Below are 22,419 nucleotides of genomic sequence, written 5' to 3' on the forward strand. Positions count from 1 at the left end.
CCCCCTAGTGAGTAGCTTGCTTTCTGGTTTCTGGCCCCCAAGTACATTACTTTACATTTTTCTACATTAAATCTCATCTGCCATGTAGTTGCCCACCCCGTTATTTTGTTCAGGTCCGCTTGTAAGATTTCCACATCCTGCATAGAAGATATTGGCATGCCTAATTTAGTATCATCAGCAAATACTGAGATTGTACTAGATATCCCCTCCTCTAGATCATTTATGAATAAATTAAACAGGATTGGTCCCAGGACAGAACCCTGGGGGACCCCACTTTCCACACCCGCCCAATCCGAGTACTCCCCATTAATCACCACCCTCTGTACTCTCCCCTGGAGCCAGTTCTCTATCCAGGTACTCACCTTATGGTCCATACCTACCTTCCTTAGTTTGTACAGTAAGCGTTTGTGGGGAACGGTGTCAAAGGCCTTTGCAAAGTCCAGATACACCACATCCACAGGCTTACCTTTATCTAAGTGGCAGCTCACTTCATCGTAGAAGGTTAATAGCTTGGTTTGGCAAGAACGATTTTTCATAAATCCATGCTGATTACTACTAATAATACCGTTTTCATTACTAAAGTCTTGTATGTGGTCCCTTAATATCCCCTCCAAAATTTTGCAGACTACAGATGTTAGGCTGACCGGCCTATAGTTACCCGGGATATATCTCAGCCCCTTTTTAAATATTGGTACCATAATGGCTTTTTTCCAATCAGCTGGCACCATACCCGTCTGTAAACTATCCTTAAAGATCAAGAATAATGGTCTGGCAACCTGGTTGCTAAGGTATTTTTCCTGGTTGCTAAGGTATTTTCCCGATTGCTAAGGTATTTCACCCGGTTGCTAATGTATTTTTCCCTGGTTGCTACGGTATTTCACCTGGTTGCTAAGGTATTTCACCTGGTTGCTAGCATATTCTTGCCGGTTGCTAATGTATTTTAACCAGTTGCTAAGGTATTTTTCCCAGTTGCTAAGGTATTTCACCTGATTGCTAAAGTATTTTTCCCAGTTGCTAAGGTATTTTTCCCGGTTTTTAAGGTATTTTATCCAGGTGCTAGGGTATTCACCCGGTTGCTAGGATATTTTTACCCGGTTGCTAAGGCATTTTTCCCTGGTTGCTATGGTATTTCACCTGGTTGCTAAGGTATTTTTATCAGTTGCTAATGTATTTTTCCTGGTTGCTAAGGTATTTCACCCGATTGCTAGGGTATTTTTCCCCGTTTGCTAAGGTATTTTACCTGATTACTTAGGTATTTTTCCCAGTTGCTAAGGTATTTTTCCCAATTGCTAGGGTATTTTACCCGGTTGCTAGGGTATTTTTCCCGGGTGCTAGGGTATTTTCCCCAGATGTTAGGGTATTTTTCCGGTTGCTAGGGTATTTCCCCCGCATTGCTAAGGTATTTTTCCCGGTTGCTAAGGTATTTCTTCCTGTTGCTAGGGTTCCCCCAGTTGCTAAGGTATTTTTCCCCGGTTGCAAAGGTATTTCACCTGGTTGCGAAGGTATTTTTCCCAGTTGCTAAGGTATTTTTTTCGGTTGCTAAGGTATTTCACCTGGTTGCTTAGGTATTTTTCCCGCTGGCTAAGGAATTTTCCTGGTTGCTAGGGTATTTTTTCCCGGTTGCTACGGTATTTCACCTGGTTCCTAGGGTATTTTTCCCAGTTGCTAATGTATTTTAACCGGTTGCTAAGGTATTTTCCCTGGTGGCTAAGGTATTTTTCCCGGTTGCTAAGACATTTTCCTGGTTGCCAGAGTATTTTCCCCGGTTGCTACGGTATTTCACCTGGTTGCTAGGGTATTTTTCCCTGTTGCTAAGGTATTTTCCCTGGTTGCTAAGGTATTTTTCCCAGTTACTAAGGTATTTTCCCCCCAGTTGCTAAGGTATTTTCCCTGGTTGCTAAGGTATTTTTCCCAGTTGTTAAGGTACTAGGTACTCTCAGATGAACTGCTTGTCTGCCCTGGTTACTTTCACTCGGGGTAACATTATCTTTCACATTATAGAAAAAAATTGGGCTAACTTTTTACCGTTTTCTTATTTTTTTAATTCAAAAAAGCGTATTTTTTTCCCCCAAAAAATGGCGTGGTAAGACCGCTGTGCAAATACGGTGTGATAAACAAATATTGCAACCATCTCCATTTTATTCTCTGGGGTCTCTGCTAAGAAAAGAATAAATCAGAAAAAGGCCCGGTCCGGAAGTGGGGAAAAAAGGGGCTTTTCAATATTTTCCAATCTAAATCTCCAAAGAATAAAATAGTGAATTTAGGGAGAAATGGGAAATTTTTATATTTTCAGCTATAAATTCTATAAATAACTTTCTTCCTGAGGATTGAAGACCCCACCCACCAGCCAATCAGAAGTTGAAGGTCTCTGAAGGCGTGGTGCTGGTTGGTGGGCAGGGTCTGTGCTCCCACAATTCTTTCTGATTGGCTGGTGGGCGGGGTTTGTGGCGGCTCATTTGCATACAGTGATTTGCCTCACACGATATGCTGTATTCTTATTTTCTCTATGCTGTATTCTTATTTTCTCAATTTTAATCAACTTTTCATTTCACAGACCTCATTCCTCAGGAAGAAGGTCATTTATAGAATCAGTTTGGGATGAAAATATTAAAATATTAGAATTGTACGCTCTCCCTAAGTTGGTAATTATGTGATTTGAGAGCACATAAATAGCACTTAGGGTTCCTGTTATATTGTCTAGGTCGGGACATCAGCGGAAGCTGCGGCCAAAGACATACATAAAGTGGTAACAATACAGAGAAGTTTAGCGTGGCCCCTGCGTAAGGATGACACTTAATCGTGATGCGATACCACTCTTTTTATTTACACCAAATCAATTCTACCCAATCTTTCTTCATCCATTTTACTCTCATTATCAACTATTGCAAGAAATCTACAAATATCACAGGGTGCCTGTGAGTGGTATTAGGTTTCCTGCACCCAGGGGGGTAATGTTCTCCATGTATAAATACATAGGGGGGGGGTTATGATCTCCATGTATAAATACATAGGGGGGGGTATGTTCTCCATGTATAAATACATAGGGGGGGGTATTATCTCCATGTATAAATACATAGGGGGGGGGGTATGATCTCCATGTATAAATACATAGGGGGGGTATGATCTCCATGTATAAATACATAGGGGGGGGTATTATCTCCATGTATAAATACATAGGGGGGGGTATGATCTCCATGTATAAATACATAGGGGGGGTATGATCTCCATGTATAAATACATAGAGGGGGGTATGATCTCCATGTATAAATACATAGGGGGGGGGGTGTATGATCTCCATGTATAAATACATAGGGGGGGAGGTATGATCTCCATGTATAAATACATAGGGGGGGGAGGTATGATCTCCATGTATAAATACATAGGGGGGGTATGATCTCCATGTATAAATACATAGGGGGGGTATGATCTCCATGTATAAATACATAGGGGGGGTATGATCTCCATGTATAAATACATAAGGGGGGGTATTATCTCCATGTATAAATACATAGGGGGGTATGATCTCCATGTATAAATACATAGGGGGGGGTATGATCTCCATGTATAAATACATAGGGGGGGGGTATGATCTCCATGTATAAATACATAAGGGGGGGTATGATCTCCATGTATAAATACATAGGGGGGGTATGATCTCCATGTATAAATACATAGGGGGGGGGGTATGATCTCCATGTATAAATACATAGGGGGGGTATGATCTCCATGTATAAATACATAGGGGGGGGTATGATCTCCATGTATAAATACATAGGGGGGGGTATGATCTCCATGTATAAATACATAGGGGGGGTATGATCTCCATGTATAAATACATAGGGGGGGGTATGATCTCCATGTATAAATACATAGGGGGGGTATGATCTCCATGTATAAATACATAGGGGGGGTATGATCTCCATGTATAAATACATAAGGGGGGGTATTATCTCCATGTATAAATACATAGGGGGGTATGATCTCCATGTATAAATACATAGGGGGGGGTATGATCTCCATGTATAAATACATAGGGGGGGGGGTATGATCTCCATGTATAAATACATAAGGGGGGGTATGATCTCCATGTATAAATACATAGGGGGGGTATGATCTCCATGTATAAATACATAGGGGGGGGGTATGATCTCCATGTATAAATACATAGGGGGGGTATGATCTCCATGTATAAATACATAGGGGGGGGGTATGATGTCCATGTATAAATACATAGGGGGGGGGTATGATCTCCATGTATAAATACATAGGGGGGGTATGATCTCCATGTATAAATACATAGGGGGGGTATGATCTCCATGTATAAATACATAGGGGGGGTATGATCTCCATGTATAAATACATAGGGGGGGGGGTATGATCTCCATGTATAAATACATAGGGGGGGGTATGATCTCCATGTATAAATACATAGGGGGGGGTATGATCTCCATGTATAAATACATAGGGGGGGGGTATGATCTCCATGTATAAATACATAAGGGGGGTATGATCTCCATGTATAAATACATAGGGGGGGTATGATCTCCATGTATAAATACATAGGGGGGGTATGATCTCCATGTATAAATACATAGGGGGGGTATGATCTCCATGTATAAATACATAGGGGGGGGTATGATCTCCATGTATAAATACATAGGGGGGGGTATGATCTCCATGTATAAATACATAGGGGGGGTATGATCTCCATGTATAAATACATAGGGGGGGTATGATCTCCATGTATAAATACATAGGGGGGGGTATGATCTCCATGTATAAATACATAGGGGGGGGTATGATCTCCATGTATAAATACATAGGGGGGGTATGATCTCCATGTATAAATACATAGGGGGGGGGGTATGATCTCCATGTATAAATACATAGGGGGGGGTATGATCTCCATGTATAAATACATAGGGGGGAATGATCTCCATGTATAAATACATAGGGGGGGGGTATGATCTCCATGTATAAATACATAGGGGGGGGGGGGTATGATCTCCATGTATAAATACATAGGGGGGGTATGATCTCCATGTATAAATACATAGGGGGGGGGGTATGATCTCCATGTATAAATACATAGGGGGGGGGAGGTATGATCTCCATGTATAAATACATAGGGGGGGGGGGGGTATGATCTCCATGTATAAATACATAGGGGGGGGTATGATCTCCATGTATAAATACATAGGGGGGGGTATGATCTCCATGTATAAATACATAGGGGGGTATGATCTCCATGTATAAATACATAGGGGGGGGTATGATCTCCATGTATAAATACATAGGGGGGGGAGGTATGATCTCCATGTATAAATACATAGGGGGGGGGGGGGGGGTATGATCTCCATGTATAAATACATAAGGGGGGGTGTATGATCTCCATGTATAAATACATAGGGGGGGGGTATGATCTCCATGTATAAATACATAGGGGGGGGTATGATCTCCATGTATAAATACATAGGGGGAGGGGTATGATCTCCATGTATAAATACATAAGGGGGGGGGGTATAATCTCCATGTATAAATACATAGGGGGGGGGTATAATCTCCATGTATAAATACATAGGGGGGGTATGATCTCCATGTATAAATACATAGGGGGGGTATGATCTCCATGTATAAATACATGGGGGGGGGGGTATGATCTCCATGTATAAATACATAGGGGGGGGTATGATCTCCATGTATAAATACATAGGGGGGAATGTATTAGTGTCTGAAGTTGATATAACAGCAGAAATGTAGAACATAAATCAATGTGTCACACTGTTTATAAGGCTCGGTTTCCACTGCCGCGGCTACGAAGTTGTGCTACTTCTAGCGCGACTTCGTAGCGAAAGTAAACTGCGGCTTTCAGTGAGGCTTGTCCCTCATTATAGAGGGAAGTCGCACTGAAGCCGGCTCAAAAGTAGTGCATGAACTACTTTTGAAGTCGCCGCAACTGAAGTCGCGGCAGTGGAAACGGGCCGAATTGAAATCAATGGCTTTTGACTTGCTGTGCGACTTGACATGTGTCAAGTCGCACAGCAAGTCGCACTAGTGGAAACTGGCACTTAATACATTGTTTAATATTTTCTACTGTCTGCTTTTTAAGGTCATATATGAAATGTGAAAAATGATGTAAAAATAGTTTTTTTTTATATATGTTTTAGACATTGTTACTTTAATCTTGGAAGGACTCTTCCAAAGTCCCATGGGCATTTTCTTTTTGCATAATTATAATAATAAACATCATTTATTATCATTATCACATGACCTTATTATCATTATCACATGACCTTATTATCATTATCACATGACCTTATTATCATTATCACATGACCTTATTACCATTATCACATGACCTTATTATCATTGTCACATGACCTTATTACCATTATCACATGACCTTATTATCATTATCACATGACCTTATTATCATTGTCACATGACCTTATTATCATTATCACATGACCTTATTATCATTATCACATGACCTTATTATCATTATCACATGACCTTATTATCATTGTCACATGACCTTATTATCATTGTCACATGACCTTATTACCATTATCACATGACCTTATTATCATTATCACATGACCTTATTATCATTGTCACATGACCTTATTATCATTATCACATGACCTTATTATCATTATCACATGACCTTATTATCATTGTCACATGACCTTATTATCATTATCACATGACCTTATTATCATTATCACATGACCTTATTATCATTATCACATGACCTTATTACCATTATCACATGACCTTATTATCATTGTCACATGACCTTATTACCATTATCACATGACCTTATTATCATTATCACATGACCTTATTATCATTATCACATGACCTTATTATCATTGTCACATGACCTTATTATCATTATCACATGACCTTATTATCATTATCACATGACCTTATTATCATTATCACATGACCTTATTATCATTGTCACATGACCTTATTATCATTATCACATGACCTTATTATCATTGTCACATGACCTTATTATCATTGTCACATGACCTTATTACCATTATCACATGACCTTATTATCATTATCACATGACCTTATTATCATTGTCACATGACCTTATTATCATTATCACATGACCTTATTATCATTATCACATGACCTTATTATCATTGTCACATGACCTTATTATCATTATCACATGACCTTATTATCATTGTCACATGACCTGTGTTGTCTGCATCAGTAAAAGTAATAATACTTTTTTTGCTTGTTTCAATCAATGACCGCCCCAAACCGTGATTATAAATACTAAAAACTATTTTTATTTTTTTTATTTTTGAAAAAAAAAAGTTATACTTACCTGTTCTGTGCAATTATATTGCACAGAGCAGTCCCTTACCTCGTATTCTGGTGCCCCCCACCAACAATGGCTGCTTTGCCCTGCTATGGGATGCCCTCCTCAGCAAGCTATGCATTATGGGGGCGCACTCTTGAGCAGGACTGTGTGCGTTCATGGACACACGTAGCACCGGTAAGCTGTGTCCATGTTTGACTGACAGCAGCGGGAGCCGATATCTCCCACCGCTCTCAGTGTCTCCTTTGATAGCAGGGAGTGAGGAGAGCCGCACTGGAGCTTAAACAACACTGGATGGGTGAGGAGGCGGCAGGTAAGTGTTTATAGATTTGGGGGCAGTTAATGGGGCCTTTTCCTTTTTTTTTTACCATAATGCAAGGTAAGAAACAATTTACCTTATAAGCACACATACCCACTTTAATATATATATATTTTATATCAGTGCCTGTTGGAACAGTTTTTTTTTATTTTTTAGTTGATTTTGTTTTTTTGAGTTTGACATTGGTTGACACGATCAAAGAAAGATTTTTACTCTTACTGATGCAGACAGCACAGATCATGGGATAATATTAATGTTATATATATATATGTTAGAGATAGACCGATTATGGGCGTGGCCGATATGCACTTTCCCCGATATATCGGTATCGGCTCCGGAACCGGCCAATATTGCCGATATTTTTGTGACGTCATTTTGCCTTCTTAGGCCACCTCCCTCGCCTTGGACAGCCTCATCTGGAGTCAGGACTAGTCTCGTGGGAGTGTATCACAGCCATACACCCACCCACAGCAGCCCGGTGCCAGCCACCCGGTGCCAGCCAGCCACCCACATCCACAGGCCCTGTACCAGCCAGCCATCCACAGGCACTGTACCAGCGAGCCAGCCAGCCACCCACAGGCACTGTACCAGCGAGCCAGCCAACCACCCACAGGCTCTGTGCAGGCCAGCCACCCACATCAACAGGCACTGTACCAGCCAACCACAGGCACTGTACCAGCGAGCCAGCCAGCCACCCACATCCACAGGCATACCTCCCAACTTTTGAAGTTTGCAATGAGGGACACGGAAAGAGAAACCAAACCTGCGGCGCACGGAGCGCACCGCGGCAAATTGTGGGTGTGGCCAATTGCGTAGCAGTGAGAGGGGCTTAAGGGATAGGGTAAACAAAACCCAGACTTCATAGTACTCATAAAATATGATTTGATTGCTCAGCCTACCTTAAAGAAGAACTTCATTAAAATAGTCAGGGACTGCATAGCAACCAGCAACTGTTGAGACAATGAAGACTTTGGGGAGAAGTATATAATGTACAGTATTGTGTATATAGTGCAGGAGAGTGTAATGTACAAAATGCAGGAGACAGGAGTATGTAATGTACAGAATGCAGGAGACAGGAGTATGTAATGTATAGAATGCAGGAGACAGGAGTATGTAATGTACAGAATGCAGGAGACAGGAGAGTGTAATGTACAGAATACAGGGGACAGGAGTATGTAATGTACAGAATGCAGGAGACAGGAGTATGTAATGTACAGAATGCAGGGGTCTGACTCTGCACCATCCACCCCCCCCCCAGCTCTATACACCCCAAATGCCCACCCATCTCCATACACCCCCCCCCCATCCACCCCAAATGCCCCCAGCAGCTCTATCCACCTCAAATGCCCACCCTAGCTCCATCCACCCCAAATGCCCACCCTAGCACTATCAATCCCAAACACCCATCCAACCTCCAAACACTCCAAATGGCCACCCCAGCTCCATCCACCCCCCCCATCCAGCTCCATTCACCCCATATGCCCACTCCAGCTCCATCCACCCCAAATGCCCCGAGCTCCATCCAACCCAAATTCCCCCTTTTGGGGGGCGCAAACAGAAAAATGTAATAGGCATTGCTTTGCGGCAAAAAACGCTGTTAAAAATTGCGTGACTTTGAGGTCACAAAAGTGTGAAAGGGGCCTTCAGTAATCAAGGTAGAGTGTGCCCCCTTCAATGCAGAGTGACCAGCATGCCGTGCCCCCCTTCAATGCAGAGGGACCAGCGTGCCCCCTTTCAATGCAGAATGGCCAGCGTGCCCCCCTTTCAATGCAGAATGACCAGCGTGCCCCCTTTCAATACAGAATAACCAGCGTGCCACCTTTCAATGCAGAATGACCAGCATGACCCCTTTCAATGCAGAATAACCAGCCTGACCCCTTTCAATGCAGAGAGACCTTTGTGCCCCTTTCAATGCAGAGAGACCAGCGTGCCCCCTTCAATGCAGAATGGCCAGCGTGACCCCTTTCAATGCAGAATAACCAGCGTGACCCTTTTCAATGCAGAATAACCAGCGTGACCCCTTTTAATGCAGAATGACCAGCGTGACCCCTTTCAATGCAGAATAACCAGCGTGACCCCTTTCAATGCAAAATAACCAGCCTGACCCCTTTAATGCAGAATGACCAGCATGACCCCTAATGCAGAATAACTAGCGTGACCCCTGTCAAAGAATAACCAGCATGACCCCTTTAATGCAGAATGGCCAGCGTGACCCCTTTAATGCAGAATAACCAGCGTGATCCCTTTAATGCAGAATTACCCGCGTGACCCCTTTAATGCAGAATTACCCGCGTGACCCCTTTAATGCAGAATGACCAGCGTGACCCCTTAATGCAGAATGACCCGCGTGACCCCTTAATGCAGAATGACCAGCGTGACCCTTTTAATGCAGAATGACCCGCGTGACCCCTTAATGCAGATTGACCAGCGTGACCCCTTTAATGCAGAATGACCCGCGTGACCCCTTAATGCAGAATGACCAGCGTGACCCCTTTAATGCAGAATGACCAGCGTGACCCCTTAATGCAGAATGACCAGCGTGCCGTGCCCCCCCACCCGAGACCAGTGCACTTACCTGCAGCGGCTTCTCCTCTGTCCCCCGGCATCTCCTCGAGTCCTTCTGCCTCCTCCTCGGCCAATGGCATGGTTTCCTGATTGGCCAGGAGGAGGATCTGTGTGACAATATCGAATATTAATTTGCTATTGTCACACAATGGGTGGACTGGGGGCCCTCCATGTTCTTCTTGCAGCCGCTAAATGCCTACTTTTCCTCCTCTCCCTCCTGCAGGCATTTAGCAGCTGCAGGAAGAACATGGAGGGCATCGGTCCCTCTATATGTTACCCCTCCTCTCCTGGTTTAGAATGGAGCCACATGGGTCTCTTGGAGCATCATGCCGGGTCGCAATGGCGACCACTGTAGTTACGCCCCTGCAGTGGAGAAAAATAAAAGTTCTGTCAGGATGAAGGAGCAATGAGGTACTGTATGAATGGAATGCTGTCAGGATTGGCAGATGGGATGGACCACTGGTGAGAGGATTTCTTGGCATAAAGGGTTAAAAAGTGATAAAAGGATTGCATAGTTGCCAACATTTGAAAAAAATTTCCAGGGACACATTGCAGCACAGCTATCAATTACTTCCCACAACCACTTCCCCAAAGCTCCGCCCACTCCGCATAATTAATCTCCGCCTACTTATCAGATTATAGGGTCTACTTCATAAAGAGAGAATTACAGGAAATTGAAAAGGGAATTGAAAACTTAAGGCCAAAGTAGCAGAGTTGGAATAATTCTCCCATTCAGCTGTACTACTTCTGCCTAAAGTTTAAAATTCTCATCACAATTCCCTGCAATTCTAAAGTGTGAAATGTGCTCAGGTGTGACCATAGAAAAAATGGAATATGGAAATATAAAGAAAGTGCAAGGTGTAAATAAGTATGATTATACTATCTGGTATAATTAGGTTTTATTGTACTTATTTACACCTAATACTTTATTTAGATTTACATATTCCATTTTTTCTATGGTCACACCTGAGCACATTTCACACTTTATTCACCTGTCTTTGAATTCAGCCCTCTGTAGGGTGATAATTTCATTTACATAAAACAATGTGGCATCCTTTCCTTCCTAACACATTACCCAGTCCATACCAGTATAGATCCTAACACATTACCCAGTCCATACCAGTATAGATCCTCACACATTACCCAGTCCATACCACCCTCACACATTACCCAGTCCATACCAGTATAGATCCTAACACATTACCCAGTCCATACCAGTATAGATCCTAACACATTACCCAGTCCATACCAGTATAGATCCTAACTCATTACCCAGTCCATACCAGTATAGATCCTAACTCATTACCCAGTCCATACCAGTATAGATCCTAACACATTCCCCAGTCCATACCAGTATAGATCCTAACACATTACCCAGTCCATACCACCCTCACACATTACCCAGTCCATACCAGTATAGATCCTAACACATTACCCAGTCCATACCAGTATAGATCCTCACACATTACCCAGTCCATACCACCCTCACACATTACCCAGTCCATACCAGTATAGATCCTAACACATTACCCAGTCCATACCAGTATAGATCCTAACACATTACCCAGTCCATACCAGTATAGATCCTAACTCATTACCCAGTCCATACCAGTATAGATCCTAACTCATTACCCAGTCCATACCAGTATAGATCCTAACACATTCCCCAGTCCATACCAGTATAGATCCTAACACATTACCCAGTCCATACCACCCTCACACATTACCCAGTCCATACCAGTATAGATCCTAACACATTACCCAGTCCATACCAGTATAGATCCTCACACATTACCCAGTCCATACCACCCTCACACATTACCCAGTCCATACCAGTATAGATCCTAACACATTACCCAGTCCATACCAGTATAGATCCTAACACATTACCCAGTCCATACCAGTATAGATCCTAACTCATTACCCAGTCCATACCAGTATAGATCCTAACTCATTACCCAGTCCATACCAGTATAGATCCTAACACATTCCCCAGTCCATACCAGTATAGATCCTAACACATTACCCAGTCCATACCACCCTCACACATTACCCAGTCCATACCAGTATAGATCCTAACACATTACCCAGTCCATACCAGTATAGATCCTCACACATTACCCAGTCCATACCACCCTCACACATTACCCAGTCCATACCAGTATAGATCCTAACACATTACCCAGTCCATACCAGTATAGATCCTAACACATTACCCAGTCCATACCAGTATAGATCCTAACTCATTACCCAGTCCATACCAGTATAGATCCTAACTCATTACCCAGTCCATACCAGTATAGATCCTAACACATTCCCCAGTCCATACCAGTATAGATCCTAACACATTACCCAGTCCATACCACCCTCACACATTACCCAGTCCATACCAGTATAGATCCTAACACATTACCCAGTCCATACCAGTATAGATCCTCACACATTACCCAGTCCATACCACCCTCACACATTACCCAGTCCATACCAGTATAGATCCTAACACATTACCCAGTCCATACCAGTATAGATCCTAACACATTACCCAGTCCATACCAGTATAGATCCTAACTCATTACCCAGTCCATACCAGTATAGATCCTAACTCATTACCCAGTCCATACCAGTATAGATCCTAACACATTCCCCAGTCCATACCAGTATAGATCCTAACACATTACCCAGTCCATACCACCCTCACACATTACCCAGTCCATACCAGTATAGATCCTAACACATTACCCAGTCCATACCAGTATAGATCCTAACACATTCCCCAGTCCATACCAGTATAGATCCTAACACATTCCCCAGTCCATACCAGTATAGATCCTAACTCATTACCCAGTCCATACCATCCTCACACATTACCCAGTCCATACCAGTATAGACCCTAACACATTACCCAGTCCATACCATCCTAACACATTACAGAGTCCATACCAGTATAGTCCATACCAGTATAGATCCTAACACATTACCCAGTCCATACCATCCTCACACATTACCCAGTCCATACCAGTATAGATCCTAACACATTACCCAGTCCATATTATCCTAACACATACCAAGTCCATACCAGTATAGATATCCAGCATGAGATTTTTCCCATTGAGGATTGAGGTCTGTTTTCATTTTTTGAGCAATATATATATATGCACACACATACACATACACGGATATGTACACACATTTATCTAGAGCTAGAAAACTATATATATGTATCAATTAACAGGTGTATAAATTATATCTATAAAAAAACATTATTAATAGTAGTAATTAATGGAGTGTGAGGCCTCCAGCTTGTCGGAAGGTGCTCTGCCTCCCCCTGCTGGCGGATTTTGGAAAGTGCACCATGCTGACACCCTGCCTTCGGTGACACGTTAAATTTGCGACAGGCGGGAAGAGTGAGCGGGCACAGAGAGAGAGACAACCTGCTGCCAGAACTACAACTCCTAGCTGGGGTGAGAGTGACACTGTGTGGCACAAAAGTAAAAAAAAAAAAAAAAAATTTTTTTTTTGTGATTTACATTGTCCCTGATTAACAGGGACACTGTAAAATGCCCGGGACAGGCTCCTATTTGCCGGGATTGTCCCGGGAAAAAGGGGACAGTTGGCAGGTATGGGATTGCAGATCAGGAAATGCTGAGGATGAAGGGGGAGGGGGGCTGCTGGGGGTGTAGTGACTGAGAACCAAACAAGCAGTTGGGAGAGAGGAGACAGTGAACAGCTGGACAGAAGGAACGGTGTGGGGAGTTATGTGTGCAGTGATGGGGAAAGATTCTCTCATTTACCTTCTGCAAAGCGCATTCCGTCGGTACAGAGGCAGTGTAGTTTACAGCTCGAGCTGTTTTGCAAGGAGGAATGGGCAAAAATTTCAGTCTCTCGATGTGCAAAACTGATAGAGACATACCCCAAGCGACTTACAGCTGTAATCGCAGCAAAAGGTGGCGCTACAAAGTATTTACTTAAGGGGGCTGAATAATTTTGCACGCCCAATTTTTCAGTTTTTTATTTGTTAAAAAAGTTTGAAATATCCAATAAATTTCGTTCCACTTCATGGTTGTGTCCCACTTGTTGTTGATTCTTCACAAAAAATTACAGTTTTATATCTTTATGTTTGAAGCCTGAAATGTGGCAAAAGGTCGCAAAGTTCAAGGGGGCCGAATACTTTCGCAAGGCACTGTGTATATATATATATATATATATCTGTGTGTGTGTGTATATCCAGTGGGTACAGAAAGTATTCAGACCCCCTTAAATTTGTCACTCTTTGTTATATTTCAGCCATTTACTAAAATCATTTAGGTTCATTCTTCTTCCTCATGAATGTACACATAGCACCCCATACTGACAGAAAAACACAGAATTGTTGACATTGTTGCAGATTTATTAAAAAAGAAAAACTGAAATATCACATGGTCCTAAGTATTCAGACCCTTTGCTCAGTATTTAGTAGAAGCCCCCTTTTGATCTAATACAGCCAGGAGTCTTTTTGGGAAAGATGCAACAAGTCTTTCACACCTGGATTTGGGGATCCTCTGCCATTCCTCCTTGCAGATCCTCTCCAGTTCTGTCAGGTTGGATGGTAAACGTTGGTGGACAGCCATTTTTAGGTCTCTCCAGAGATGCTCAATTGGGTTTAAGTCAGGGCTCTGGCTGGGCCATTCAAGAACAGTCACGGAGTTGTTGTGAAGCCACTCCTTCGTTATTTTAGCTGTGTGCTTAGGGTCATTGTCTTGTTGGAAGGTAAACCTTCGGCCCAGTCTGAGGTCCAGAGCACTCTGGAGAAGGTTTTTGTCCAGGATATCCCTGAACTTGGCCGCATTCATCTTTCCCTCGATTGCAACCAGTCGTCCTGTCCCTGCAGCTGAAAAACACCCCCACAGCATGATGCTGCCACCACCATGCTTCACTGTTGGGACTGAATTGGACAGGTGATGAGCAGTGCCTGGTTTTCTCCACACATACCGCTTAGAATTAAGGCCAAAAAGTTCTATTTTGGTCTCATCAGACCAGAGAATCTTATTTCTCACCATCTTGGAGTCCTTCAGGTGTTTTTTAGCAAACTCCATGCGGGCTTTCATGTGTCTTACACTGAGGAGAGGCTTCTGTCGGGCCACTCTGCCATAAAGCCCCGACTGGTGGAGGGCTGCAGTGATGGTTGACTTTCTACAACTTTCTCCCATCTCTTGACTGCATCTCTGGAGCTCAGCCACAGTGATCTTTGGGTTCTTCTGTACCTCTCTCACCAAGGCTCTTCTCCCCCGATAGCTCAGTTTGGCCGGACGGCCAGCTCTAGGAAGGGTTCTGGTCGTCCCAAACGTCTTCCATTTGAGGATTATGGAGGCCACTGTGCTCTTAGGAACCTTAAGTGCAGCAGAAATCTTTTTGTAACCTTGGCCAGATCTGTGCCTTGCCACAATTCTGTCTCTGAGCTCTTCAGGCAGTTCCTTTGACCTCATGATTCTCATTTGCTCTGACATGCATTGTGATCTGGAAGGTCTTATATAGACAGGTGTGTGGCTTTCCTAATCAAGTCCAATCAGTATAATCAAACACAGCTGGACTCAAATGAAGGTGTAGAACCATCTCAAGGATGATCAGAAGAAATGGAAAGCACCTGAGTTAAATATATGAGTGTCACAGCAAAGGGTCTGAATACTTAGGACCATGTGATATTTCAGTTTTTCTTTTTTAATAAATCTGCAACAATGTCAACAATTCTGTGTTTTTCTGTCAGTATGGGGTGCTATGTGTACATTCATGAGGAAGAAGAATGAACCTAAATGATTTTAGCAAATGGCTGCAATATAACAAAGAGTGAAAAATTTAAGGGGGTCTGAATACTTTCCGTACCCACTGTATGTATATATATATATGTGTGTGTGTATATGTATATATGTGTGTGCATATATATATGTATATATACTGTATATGTGTGTGTGTATAGATAGATGGATATTCAGTTAGTTTTCATGTGTCAGAACATGTCATTATGTGTTCTTTTAAACTTTGGTTTCACTTTTTAAACTAGGCGGCACCAGGGGGTATTTTGCAATTCGGCACTGCGGGACTTTAACGGACAATTGCGCGGTCGTGCAACGCTGTACCTAAACGAATTTGACGTCTTTTTTTCCCACAAATAGAGCTTTCTTTTGGTGGTATTTGATCACCTGTGCGATTTTTTGATCATGGGCTATAAACAAAAAAAGAGCGTAAATTTTGCAAAAATAACAATATTTTTCAAATTTTTTTAAATGAAATTCCCCAAAAAAAATGTAAAAATCAAAATTTTTTTAACATTTTCGGCACAATTTGTTTTATGCTACATATGTTTGGTAAAAAAAAATCGCAAAAAGCGTATTTTGATTGGTTTGCGCAAAAGTTATCGCGTTTACTAACAAAGGAAAAGATTTTTGTCATTTTTGGTGTTTTTTTTTAACGAGTAATGGCGGCTATCTGCGATTTTTTTTGCGGGACTGCGACATTGTGGCGGACAGATCGGATCCTTGACTGACATTTTTGACACTTTTGGGGGTACCAGTGACATTACTACAGTAATCAGTGCTATAAATATGCACTGTTACTGTAAAATTACACTGGCAGTGAAGGGGTTAACTTTATTTGAGAGGGAGGGGCTATGTGTGTCCCTAGGGGCTTGATTCTTACTGTGATTGGCTGTGGCTTGAAGTGTAGGAACAGTGATCAACGGTCTTACATAGTAGAACCGTATGATCAGTGTTTCTACACAGGGGAGAATGACAGGCGGCTTGTTTACTCTAGCCGCCTGCCTTTCTCCCTCTCCCCCGACGATCGCTGAGTGACCGGCAGACATCGGGTCTGCCGGTCATACGCGCGGGGGGCCCGTGACCACGCGGGAGCGCGCCGCCGGCGGCGCGCGTCCGCTCCCCAGAGCCTCACAGGCTAGTGACGTACCGATACGTCACTCTGCCTATGAGGGGCTGACCGCCGCAGTATATGTACTTGCGGCGGTCGGCAAGCGGTTAAACTAGGTGGCACTGTAATCTCACACTATCTCGTGAGATTACAGGCAGTCCACCACATTTTACTTGGATCTCGGCCGTTTTCAGAGGAAAAACTTCTCCTCTGATCACCCTGTGAGAAGTGAAGTTCTCGGCCTCCTAAACAGGGTGCCAGAGGAGATAATTTACAAACCCCTCACTGAGGTATTACTCCCAGTCGCTACAGTACTCCTCCCGGTTGCTAAGGTATTTTTCCCCATTGCTAAGGTATTTTTCCCGATTGCTAAGTTATTTCCCTGGTTGCTAAGATATTTTTCCTAGTTCCTAGGGTATTTCTCCCGGTTGCTAAGGTATTTTCCCGGTTGCTAGGGTATTTTCCCCTGGTTGCTAAGGTATTTTTCCCGGTTGCTAAGGTATTCCACCCGGTTGCTATGGTATTTTCCCTGGTTGTTAAGATAGTTTTCCTAGTTGCTAGGGTATTTTTCCCAGTTGCTAAGGTATGTTTCCCAGTTGCTAAGGTATTTATCCCTGTTGCTAAGGTATTTCCCCCGGTTGCTAAGGTATTTTTCCCCATTTGCAAAGGTATTTCACCTGGTTGCTAAGGTATTTTTCCCAGTTGCTAAGGTATTTTTCTCGGTTGCTAAGGTATTTCACCTGGTTGCTAGGGTATTTCACCTTACATATAGTTACATAGTTACATAGTTTGTGAGGTTGAAAAAAGACATCAGTCCATCCAGTTCAACCTATGATGTGTGTGTGTGTTTGCTGTTAACCGTACATTGTATACCCCTGTATGTTGTACATTGTATACCCCTGTATGTTGTACATTGTATACCCCTGTATGTTGTACATTGTATACCCCTGTATGTTGTGGTCTTTAAGGTGTCCATCTAATAGTTTTTTGAAACTATCAATGCTCCCTGCTGATACGACTGCTTGTGGAAGAGAATTCCACATCCTTACCGCTCTTACAGTGAAGAACCCCTTGCGTATTTTAAGGTTAAACCGCCTTTCCTCTAGTTTTAGTGAGTGGCCACGTGTCTTATTGTATCTCCTCTCTCTGAATAGTTTGTTCCTTATGCTCGGGTCACCAGTACAGTATTTGTACATTGATATCATATCCCCCCTCAATCGTCTCTTCTCCAGAGAGAATAAGTTCAGTGCTTGTAGTCTTTCCTCATAGCTGATGTCCTCCATTCCCCTAATTATTTTTGTTGCCCTTCTCTGGACTTTCTCCAGTTCCAGCACATCCTTCCTGAGGACCGGTGCCCAGAACTGGACAGCATACTCCAGATGTGGCCGGACCAGAGTCTTGTAGAGCGGGAGAATAATCTCTTTATTTCTGGAGTGAATCCCCTTTTTTATACATCCCAGTATTCTGTTGGCTTTGCTTGCAGCGGCTTGGCATTGCATGCCACTGCCAAGCCTGTTGTCTACCAGTACCCCCAGGTCCTTTTCCATCCTAGACTCACCCAGAGGTTCCCCCCCTAGTGAGTAGCTTGCTTTCTGGTTTCTGGCCCCCAAGTACATTACTTTACATTTTTCTACATTAAATCTCATCTGCCATGTAGTTGCCCACCCCGTTATTTTGTTCAGGTCCGCTTGTAAGATTTCCACATCCTGCATAGAAGATATTGGCATGCCTAATTTAGTATCATCAGCAAATACTGAGATTGTACTAGATATCCCCTCCTCTAGATCATTTATGAATAAATTAAACAGGATTGGTCCCAGGACAGAACCCTGGGGGACCCCACTTTCCACACCCGCCCAATCCGAGTACTCCCCATTAATCACCACCCTCTGTACTCTCCCCTGGAGCCAGTTCTCTATCCAGGTACTCACCCTATGGTCCATACCTACCTTCCTTAGTTTGTACAGTAAGCGTTTGTGGGGAACGGTGTCAAAGTCCAGATACACCACATCCACAGGCTTACCTTTATCTAAGTGGCAGCTCACTTCATCGTAGAAGGTTAATAGCTTGGTTTGGCAAGAACGATTTTTCATAAATCCATGCTGATTACTACTAATAATACCGTTTTCATTACTAAAGTCTTGTATGTGGTCCCTTAATATCCCCTCCAAAATTTTGCAGACTACAGATGTTAGGCTGACCGGCCTATAGTTACCCGGGATATATCTCAGCCCCTTTTTAAATATTGGTACCATAATGGCTTTTTTCCAATCAGCTGGCACCATACCCGTCTGTAAACTATCCTTAAAGATCAAGAATAATGGTCTGGCAACCTGGTTGCTAAGGTATTTTTCCTGGTTGCTAAGGTATTTTCCCGATTGCTAAGGTATTTCACCCGGTTGCTAATGTATTTTTCCCTGGTTGCTACGGTATTTCACCTGGTTGCTAAGGTATTTCACCTGGTTGCTAGCATATTCTTGCCGGTTGCTAATGTATTTTAACCAGTTCCTAAGGTATTTTTCCCAGTTGCTAAGGTATTTCACCTGATTGCTAAAGTATTTTTCCCAGTTGCTAAGGTATTTTTCCCGGTTTTTAAGGTATTTTATCCAGGTGCTAGGGTATTCACCCGGTTGCTAGGATATTTTTACCCGGTTGCTAAGGCATTTTTCCCTGGTTGCTATGGTATTTCACCTGGTTGCTAAGGTATTTTTATCAGTTGCTAATGTATTTTTCCTGGTTGCTAAGGTATTTCACCCGATTGCTAGGGTATTTTTCCCCGTTTGCTAAGGTATTTTACCTGATTACTTAGGTATTTTTCCCAGTTGCTAAGGTATTTTTCCCAATTGCTAGGGTATTTTACCCGGTTGCTAGGGTATTTTTCCCGGGTGCTAGGGTATTTTCCCCAGATGTTAGGGTATTTTTCCGGTTGCTAGGGTATTTCCCCCGCATTGCTAAGGTATTTTTCCCGGTTGCTAAGGTATTTCTTCCTGTTGCTAGGGTTCCCCCAGTTGCTAAGGTATTTTTCCCCGGTTGCAAAGGTATTTCACCTGGTTGCGAAGGTATTTTTCCCAGTTGCTAAGGTATTTTTTTCGGTTGCTAAGGTATTTCACCTGGTTGCTTAGGTATTTTTCCCGCTGGCTAAGGAATTTTCCTGGTTGCTAGGGTATTTTTTCCCGGTTGCTACGGTATTTCACCTGGTTCCTAGGGTATTTTTCCCAGTTGCTAATGTATTTTAACCGGTTGCTAAGGTATTTTCCCTGGTGGCTAAGGTATTTTTCCCGGTTGCTAAGACATTTTCCTGGTTGCCAGAGTATTTTCCCCGGTTGCTACGGTATTTCACCTGGTTGCTAGGGTATTTTTCCCTGTTGCTAAGGTATTTTCCCTGGTTGCTAAGGTATTTTTCCCAGTTACTAAGGTATTTTCCCCCCAGTTGCTAAGGTATTTTCCCTGGTTGCTAAGGTATTTTTCCCAGTTGTTAAGGTACTAGGTACTCTCAGATGAACTGCTTGTCTGCCCTGGTTACTTTCACTCGGGGTAACATTATCTTTCACATTATAGAAAAAAATTGGGCTAACTTTTTACCGTTTTCTTATTTTTTTAATTCAAAAAAGCGTATTTTTTTCCCCCAAAAAATGGCGTGGTAAGACCGCTGTGCAAATACGGTGTGATAAACAAATATTGCAACCATCTCCATTTTATTCTCTGGGGTCTCTGCTAAGAAAAGAATAAATCAGAAAAAGGCCCGGTCCGGAAGTGGGGAAAAAAGGGGCTTTTCAATATTTTCCAATCTAAATCTCCAAAGAATAAAATAGTGAATTTAGGGAGAAATGGGAAATTTTTATATTTTCAGCTATAAATTCTATAAATAACTTTCTTCCTGAGGATTGAAGACCCCACCCACCAGCCAATCAGAAGTTGAAGGTCTCTGAAGGCGTGGTGCTGGTTGGTGGGCAGGGTCTGTGCTCCCACAATTCTTTCTGATTGGCTGGTGGGCGGGGTTTGTGGCGGCTCATTTGCATACAGTGATTTGCCTCACACGATATGCTGTATTCTTATTTTCTCTATGCTGTATTCTTATTTTCTCAATTTTAATCAACTTTTCATTTCACAGACCTCATTCCTCAGGAAGAAGGTCATTTATAGAATCAGTTTGGGATGAAAATATTAAAATATTAGAATTGTACGCTCTCCCTAAGTTGGTAATTATGTGATTTGAGAGCACATAAATAGCACTTAGGGTTCCTGTTATATTGTCTAGGTCGGGACATCAGCGGAAGCTGCGGCCAAAGACATACATAAAGTGGTAACAATACAGAGAAGTTTAGCGTGGCCCCTGCGTAAGGATGACACTTAATCGTGATGCGATACCACTCTTTTTATTTACACCAAATCAATTCTACCCAATCTTTCTTCATCCATTTTACTCTCATTATCAACTATTGCAAGAAATCTACAAATATCACAGGGTGCCTGTGAGTGGTATTAGGTTTCCTGCACCCAGGGGGGTAATGTTCTCCATGTATAAATACATAGGGGGGGGGTTATGATCTCCATGTATAAATACATAGGGGGGGGTATGTTCTCCATGTATAAATACATAGGGGGGGGTATTATCTCCATGTATAAATACATAGGGGGGGGGGTATGATCTCCATGTATAAATACATAGGGGGGGTATGATCTCCATGTATAAATACATAGGGGGGGGTATTATCTCCATGTATAAATACATAGGGGGGGGTATGATCTCCATGTATAAATACATAGGGGGGGTATGATCTCCATGTATAAATACATAGAGGGGGGTATGATCTCCATGTATAAATACATAGGGGGGGGGGGTGTATGATCTCCATGTATAAATACATAGGGGGGGAGGTATGATCTCCATGTATAAATACATAGGGGGGGGAGGTATGATCTCCATGTATAAATACATAGGGGGGGTATGATCTCCATGTATAAATACATAGGGGGGGTATGATCTCCATGTATAAATACATAGGGGGGGTATGATCTCCATGTATAAATACATAAGGGGGGGTATTATCTCCATGTATAAATACATAGGGGGGTATGATCTCCATGTATAAATACATAGGGGGGGGTATGATCTCCATGTATAAATACATAGGGGGGGGTATGATCTCCATGTATAAATACATAAGGGGGGGTATGATCTCCATGTATAAATACATAGGGGGGGTATGATCTCCATGTATAAATACATAGGGGGGGGTATGATCTCCATGTATAAATACATAGGGGGGGTATGATCTCCATGTATAAATA

The sequence above is a fragment of the Pelophylax lessonae genome (genome assembly GCF_965119305.1).
Source record: "Pelophylax lessonae genome assembly, chromosome: 11".
Taxonomy (NCBI): Eukaryota; Metazoa; Chordata; class Amphibia; order Anura; family Ranidae; genus Pelophylax; species Pelophylax lessonae.